At 37.7% G+C, this 8,475-nt stretch overlaps 1 long non-coding RNA gene across 1 annotated transcript in view; it reads right to left on the reverse strand.

Moving 5' to 3' along the window:
- The window catches only part of LOC122179834, a 66,282-nt gene extending 57,831 nt beyond the window's left edge, over window positions 1-8,451 (reverse strand). Inside the window, exons 1-2 of the long non-coding RNA XR_006178841.1 lie at window positions 8,389-8,451; window positions 7,515-7,649 (exon numbers count right to left, since the gene is read on the reverse strand). This is a non-coding gene — a long non-coding RNA (uncharacterized LOC122179834). The remainder of the gene's footprint in view (window positions 1-7,514; window positions 7,650-8,388) is intronic.
- Window positions 8,452-8,475: the final 24 nt, after the last annotated feature.

Genomic DNA, 8,475 nt, shown 5'->3' on the forward strand with positions numbered 1-8,475 from the left:
GCACCATGACAAGTAAGGGATGAGAAAACAGGCTTGCATCACTCCTTGACTAGTAAAATTTTCCAAAGACTGGGCCAGGAGAGCACAGAAGTCTGGGGGATGGCATTCGTTCCCCTGGGTTCTTTGGAGTGGAGAGAAAGAAGACACTTCCTACTTTCCTCCCTCATATCAAAATAGATCCTTCTTTTTTTCTGCACATCTACAAATACACTTTATGATTTCACTGTAGTTGTAGGATTCGGTAATTTCATAAGGTAACTTTATCTAGAGTGCTCTTCTTTTCTCCAATCATCAAAGTTTTAACAGATTAACAGGTGCTTTAACCAAACATAATAAAAAGAGTGTGTTGAGAAAACTTTTTTTCTAATAATGAAAAACTGTGGAAGATGTCAAACTCAGAGAAGATTTTGGCCTTGAATGCAGAAGGAGTGTGAAGCAGATACGAGAGACGTGGAACACCCATTTGTCTTTCATTGAGGCTCAGCACTATGCAGAATTCCAACATGGATCTTTGTAGAGAGAGTGGCAAGCAGAAAGCCTTGTCACAACTGCTAGTGAAGTTACACAGATAGTCATCCATGGAGACAAACCAGAGAAATGTGATTAATGAGCTGGAATAACACCATCTTGATGAGTACTGGAGTTTGTGCTACAGTGCTCCTTCCCACTGCACACATCTGTCACAAACACGCTCATGAAGTCATTTGCTGTTAGCTTTATCTGCAGAAGCATTCTTTGTGTGCTGACATCATATAAATTGTGCCAGGGTAAGCAAATAAAACCCTATGGCAAACAGATTAATCTAACAGTGACACCTGTTTTCTTAAATTGCTTTGGCCAATTATTTCACAGGGTTCAGCTGAGAAAAATGCACATAGGTCAGGTGAAATCTTCTAATGACCATCTTCCTTTGCAGTATAACTCTCTTGCTCAAAGTTATCATGGCTCACAGGATTATTGGAGAATTCCAGTGTAAAGCTTAGAAGAAGTGTGAGAGAATTGTAGCAGAGTGTGAGAAAACTGCTGCTATTCAAATTAGTACTGTCTAGGGTGGGCAAATGTTTGCTCAGGCCTGCCCTGTTTTCCTCTAGGGTCTGTTGTAAGTTATCATAAATGAGAAGACACCAACTCTTTAGACTGATCTACTAATACCATATTATATTCTTATCTCCTCCCCATATGAATCACTGCTTTCCATTTTATGGTTTCTTCCATCCTATCAACTTTGCTACCTTGGCTTTGAAGTTCGACTAGCTGCACTCCTTGGCCACCACTCAGCCTTCACAGTGAAAATTCAGGCACTGCTACGATTTTCCTTAGAAGCTGACTTTTTATTTAGTTCCTTACAAGTAGTTCTACTTATCTCCAAGCTCTAGTTCTCTAACTTAAACCAATTTTTCCAACTTATAGTTTTAACGCAAAACATGAAAATGCAATGTTTTTCTTAAAACATTTTCTCTTGTAGTAATCTGAGAGTCTCATGCTAAACCATTTTCCAGCTCTTGTTTGATGGAGCTCAAAAACACAACTTCTAAGCTTATAAAAAGAAATAAAATATAGAATATTAATTTTAAAATTTATAATTTGAAAAGGGTCAGTAGTTTGGAAAGTTAAAGCTGGCAGTACTCCTAAACCCAGTTTTCTTCAGCAATCTTCCTTTAGGTTGATTAAGCACATACATTTAATGAGGAAAGCATCTAGTCAAATAGTGCCTTTTTATATACCCTAACCAGGAAATATTCTCTCGGTACAACTCATAGTCTTTTCAAAGACTGAACAATTTATCAATTCATGGATCAAATAGAATAAAGCTTTCTTCTTTAATTTAAATTGTTTACCCTGAAATCTATAATTAATTACAGAAACAAATGTACAATTACTTCTATATTTCTATTTTAGCCTTCGGATCCTCAACTCACTTGGCACCCATTCTGCAGACCCTCTCACAGAAAGATTGGCTGAAATCCAGAGACATTCACACCATCCTTCTGCAATGCCAAGACACCATAAAGAGATTCATAAAATCTGCAGGCCCCTAAATCTTGTTACGCTGCCAGGGAAGGAAAAAAGCAGTCATGGAAAATGGGATGGTACCAACAAGAAAGATTAAGGAAGAGAGGGATGACAGAAGGAGCCTGGTTTTGTGATACTTGACATAATATCTCTAGTTATAGACTAAATACCAAGTGATACCAATAATTATAGTCACACGGTGCAAGCTTGATTAAGACAAAGAATTTGCATATTTGGAGTCTTTTAGTGCTAGCTAAATAGCACTGAATTATTTAATATGATACACTTGCTATACCTCTCTTCACAGTATATCCTCCTTTTGGCAAAACCCTAATCTTGCCAATCTTTCAAGGAGATAATACATGCCATCTGGAGGAAATGTTTCTCTTTCCCCCACCCTCCATCTGTTATATATTTCTCTTTGATCTTCCCCACCCCCAGCATTTTATCCCTGATCATCTCTAGACCTCAAACTCCCTTGTGTGTGCTCGTTCACATAGCTGTAAAATCATTTTCACTTTCAAGCTCACTGTATTTCCACCTAGGTTTTGCCTTGTGGTTTTATCATACTACTGAAACTGCTAGCCAACAATCATCTCAACCAAATCCTTCATCATATCCAATTCTAACACAACTCTTTCTTCCTTTTATCTTGAATCTCCAAGTTAACTTCTTAATTTCTTTGCAGAACTTTTGCCGTCTAATTTTATAAACGTTATTCAGACAGATTGTATGCATCAATGTCATAAAATCAGAAGAAAGTGAGAAGGAAACTCAAGATTTCACCTACCCAAGGGAAGGCCAATTCTTACTAAATAATTTCTGAACAATAACTTTAAGATTTCTTATAAAGAAGGCCTTGAAAATTGGTGTTTTATATCTTCTCCTGAAAAGTCAGTTTCAGTTTCTATTTTCCTGCTTAAAAAGTTATTCCTAATAACAGTCCTAAAGTCCTAGCAGCATTTTCAGCTTTTTTTCTGTCCTATCAGAGTGAACATGGAGAACAACTTGTTACCCTCATATTTTCAGCAACCTTTTACATAATTGAAGACTGAAATCATGCCCTCTTTCTGCAATTTTTTTTTTTTTAAAGACTAAACAACTTTAGCTCCCTCAATCTTAACATGTAAGGTGTATTTTTTGACTTCTAATTATTTTACAGTCTTGGGGTTTCTCTCCAGGTGAATCACACCTCTTTTGAAGTGGGACTTACAAAAGTAGGCACAGAGATCCACCTGAGATCTTAGCAGGAGCAAGAAAAAGGGAAAGGCGATTTATTTTTTTTCTTTTCAGTAAAACATACAAGGGATCTATGTATTTCAATGAGGGGAGAGCCTTTGTTGGTTTTGATATGTTTTCCCCCACTCAGTGTGCAGGCTGATGATTTATCATAAGTTCAAAAACTGTTCTTCAGACCTGTATTTAATTAGACATTCCCTATTTTATTACTGGATTGTTCATTACTTGTGTCCTTATCATTTTTGAGTTGCAATTTATTTACAAAGAACATCGTCTCTAGTCTGCAAAAAATAAAAATAAAGCTTCAGTTTTTCTGTTCTTTCCTCGTGGTCAGCTTTCACTATGAACAATGCTGTGCTCAGGATATAACCTTGGGGAAACACCTGACACATCCTTCCACATAGACAATAAAGGAAATACGAATTTTTGAACAACAGAGTTGCAAAAATTAGACATCATGAATTTTCACTAGGTTTGTATTTCACTGATGGCTTACAAAGATATTATCAAATGAGTATCAAAAATATTGATAGGGAGTTTCTCAGCAGCTAAGAAACAAAATTTCACTTAAGTTTGTGTTTTCCTCCAACGCACTATTGCTGTTTATTAGAAGAATAAGGAGTTTCTATGACTCATGATCATTTCCATGCAACTCTTGATTCCACAAATTCAAGTCACAAACACAAATCTATGTACTGGAGCAGACTGTGGTGGGGCTCTGGCGACACGTCTTGTCTGAAGAACCCACAAAAGTGTGGTTTGAATTTAAGGAAATTTCTTATTCTTTCACATATCCCCATGCATGCTGAACTGATAGCAGTTGGTGTCACAGTATGCCTTTTTGAAGAGAGAAGGACTAAGAAACAGTACAGCAGTATTTTCAGAGAACTACAAACATACATACAAACCTGCTAAGAAATGGCTTGTGCTTAGATCTGCCTAGACCACCCAACCCCTTTCAGCAGCTAGCTGAGCTTGCATGCTGTACCCATAGACTTGATGCAATGTCTTTTATACTCTTACAGATGGTTGAGATCTTTCTCAGCATGTTCAAATGGCCCTTTTCAAGTGACCCTTCATACCGTATCTGTGCCCAATTAAGAAAGTGGCATAGAAGTCCCTATAGGAGGGTGGGTTGCAAAGCATAAAATCTGAGCAACAGTTTGATATTTGTTTTTGTTTCGCTTCTGCAAAAGACCTAAAATTATGACAAATTATGTAAAAAAACCTGTATCTTCCACAGCAGATAGAATATTTACCTCCAACATAAGAACACTAAAGTCCTACCTCTTGATCATAAAGATGAAAAAATTGAGTCTGAGTCTCCTACGTTTCAGAAGAAAGTCTCAAAATTTTGGTTCTTGGATATCCTTGAGGAAAGGCAAGGAGGTCTTTTCCTTCAGTCTTTCATTCTCTGTTCCCACCTCTTCAAACATACTCTTCGACCAGATCTACCCATGTTGCTTACGCATACGGTCATACATCAGTTTTCCTAAGCACTATTTTTGTTCCTCTGAATACCCTTCATTTTTATGAATCATATTTTCTAGGAAAAATGACAGTTCTATTCTAGACTCGTGCTGAAAAGCACGTGTATCTTCTCATTGCAGATCCCTTAATGATTAAAGTTTAAGATGAAATCCCCTCTTCAACAGCTAGAAAAAGACCTATTAAAACTGTGAAAGAATTTAAAGCATATGATTTCTAAGCCAGTTCTGCTATTAACAATCTGAATTTCTTCTCCTTAAATGCACTAACACAAACTGCTCTTTTGGCCAGAAGCAGCAAAGAATAGAGCAGGCTGTGGTATTTCCTTCAAATAATCCTGTGTTTGTGCCAAAAGCCTACCTATTTTTTCTTACATCAAATATGGTGAGTTCAGAATAGCTGTAGCTCATGTTAAAGGAGAGTAAGCTCCTGATTTTTTTTAAATTTGCTTTTGGTATACTTAGAGAAAGTATTTCTGGAATACATTTTAGGACTCATCAGCACCTCAAAAAATGATTTATTGGCATTGGTTTGAGCAGAACATAAAGAAGAGAAATGACTCCTTGCTGCTGTTAGAGACTGGGGGGAAAGGTTCTTAGAAGTGCATTTCTAAGATACAACTTGCTTGGCTGATGAAGGCAGCTAAGGAAGTTCTCACTATGTTCAAATTGATGTGATCGTTAAAGTCTAATTTGCCCACCCACTCCTTCTTTTCTCCTGCAATGTCCAATCTTAAAAACAAATGGACAGATGTTCTTTTGGATCAGCTTGTAAGACTTGCAACGTCAGAAGTGCAAACAGACTTTAGCTGTTTAGTTCAGGAAATGAAATACAGACAATCTGATAAACAAACAGTGTTTATTTCTCCAGCTTAAAGTGTGCTTTGGATTTCTTTTCAAAATACTCCTACAAGGAACTATGAATATTAAACATGTGCTCCTAATTTAGAGATCTCAATGTCAAGGTCAGAGTGGTCTTTAACGTACTCAATTTGTATAGTGAGGTTATAATGCAAATGAAGGTCCCTGAACTCTAACCATATTAAAGAAACAATAACAACAAATTTTATTTACATAGAAATTTACTCCAAAAAAAGCTTATAAGACCTATGAATACACAAAGATGAATTAGAATAACAAGACTTAGGACAATGCATGATGTAAAGTATGCTGCAATTTAATCTGAGAGAAAGAGAGACAAGCAGACAGGAAGACAAACAGAGGTTTAAATTAGCTGATACATAACTATATAGTTTGGACTGAGGCAAGCCAGAGTGGAAAATATTCTTAGGCTCCACTGATTCAGTATTTTATGTTTATTGGGTCATGTATTTAGATATCATTCAAATGGTTCTTCCTTACCAGCAGCAAAATTGAAACCTATTGCAGCATTTTGCTGAGACATTATTTCATTGTTAATTCTGTAGAGGGACATGTGATGCCCTGATTTTCAGCCATAACTACGTGGACCACACAGCACAGAAGAGACCAGCATATGTGTCTCCAGAATGCTTATATGGCTCTTATACCTGTCCTATATATACACACCAGGGGGAAGTGAGCTGGCACAGCAGCATGATTTATACTGTAAAAAGTCAGCAAGGATATTTTTCCTATTCTGAGATACAGAAGAAGTAGGTGAATTTTGTAGTAACTCATAGTATTCTCTGAAGAGAAGAGAGCTACATACTTTCTGTCCTTTGGGGCTTGCATAAAACCACAATTTGGCCCTTAAGAAAGAGGACAGATACCCATTGAGTCATCAGTAACATTTCCTGCATTGCTTCAGACACCTCCCTTCCAGCTATGCAGTAAGCATCATTTTCACCAGGAGGTGATTCAGAATTCAAGAAACAGTCATTTTTCCAAGCAACGGAGGACTCTCACTGAATGAGTTATGGTTTAAACAGCTTTTAAGTTTAAAATGAATTCAAATTCAAGTGAAAGAAGTTCAACAAGTAGCACTGAGCCATGAAACCTCTTACTTGCTGTTCTAAAAAGGACCACTCCATATTTGACACCTTTCACTTTTTTCCTAGCCCTGATCTCTGTGCCACTCTTTTTTAGCAGGAATAATGAAATTAAAAAGAAAATTTAGAAAGTGGTTGTAGAGACTTATGTACCCCCTATAGTTCTTGTTTTGTCTCTTGTAATAAACAAGAGCCTCCTCAGAATATGACTGATGATTCACTTAAACAGTGGAAGTATTATACAATTAGCTTATCAAAGAGAAATTATGTTTTACTTTGGCTATCAGCCAGCAAATCAAGAGAAAAATACCTTTCAGACTGTTTTTTTTCATCCAATGAGATGCAAACCAATAAGCCGTGAAAGATTCTGTGAAGCTTCTTGTATTTATCCTAGACTTCAAGAACTTGAGATGAAGTTGTACTACTCATCTGTCTGTATTTCTGTTGTACTTCCTACATGCTGTCTGAAATCTTCACGTGTGATTACAAAAGAAGCTAACTAATAAGGATATCAATATACCTATGAAAAATTCTGTACTCTAACAGCAATAACACAGAGACTACTATTTGTACATAATTTGAAATATTTTCCCCAAGCTCTTCCTTGTAAATGTCATCATAAATAATGAAAACATTCATGTTTTATACACACAGAGCCCTTGTTTCCTTCTGATCTATGTTTCAGACTGAACACTTCATTTCAGGAATCTCCTGTCTCCTTAAAGGGCAAGTTGGGATTAAAATACACTTCTTTTTTTTTTTCGTATTTCATGTACCGCTTTGCAAATAAAACAGCCAATCTTACCTTTAAAGAAATGATGAGATGCAGCAAAATTTATGGCTTTCTCACCTCAAGCCATAACATGTCTTTAGTTGTAGTCTATAACTTTCTGTAAGAGGGATTGCAGCTCTCTGCAGAATCCAGGCTTGAATTCTGCCCCTGTAACACAGGAAACAAAAGAACACATTCTGTAGCTGAGGGTTGTCCCTACTGCATTTAAGGTCCTTAACTAGCAGACAGTACTAGCATTTCTCCCTTTAAATGACCGTAAGACCAGGTGCAGCTGGTCAGTAAATTAAAGTCATCCACTGCCTACTTACACCCAGCCTGTGGGAGAGTATCAAGAGACAGCCCAAGGCACTACAATGCGAAGTTGAGTAAGTTTTATGTCTAATGTGAAGAGTGAAAAGGCAACTATGGGCAGAAGCGAAGGGTGTCATATGCAGTAAAGGCTGCCCTGCTCGTGTGGTCTTCAGATGAGCTACGTCAGAGGTCTTTCTACTTAAGTTATTGTAAGGCTTCTGGAAGCTATACCTAAAGGGTCAGGCTCTTTAGCAGGGTCTGTTGCAATAGGACAAGGGGAAATGGTTACAAAAGAGAGGAGATTTAGATTGTATATAAGGAAAGTGAGTGTGGTGAGGCACTAGAACAGATTGGCCAGAGAGGTGGTGGATGTCCCATCCCTGCAGATACTCAAGGCCAGGCTGGATGGGGCTCTGAGCAACCTGATCGAACCGTTGGTGTTCCTCTTTGCAGGGGACTATATGATCTTTCAGAGTCTCTTCCAATCCAAGGATTCTACGTGGGGAGACAGAATAGCTTTCTACCCCTCTTTTCCCAGAAGTCACAACTTCAGATACACACCTTCACACGTGTGTGTGTATATATAAATACATACCCGTTATCGTAGCGCATCCTCTTCCCTCACACCTCCACACGGCCGCAGCGGGGCTGTCCCCGGGCCACCAATTCACCAGGCGTCCCC

Source organism: Lagopus leucura, unplaced genomic scaffold (genome assembly GCF_019238085.1).
Source record: "Lagopus leucura isolate 7727_CA_CO unplaced genomic scaffold, USGS_WTPT01 Super-Scaffold_100004, whole genome shotgun sequence".
Lineage (NCBI taxonomy): Eukaryota > Metazoa > Chordata > Aves > Galliformes > Phasianidae > Lagopus > Lagopus leucura.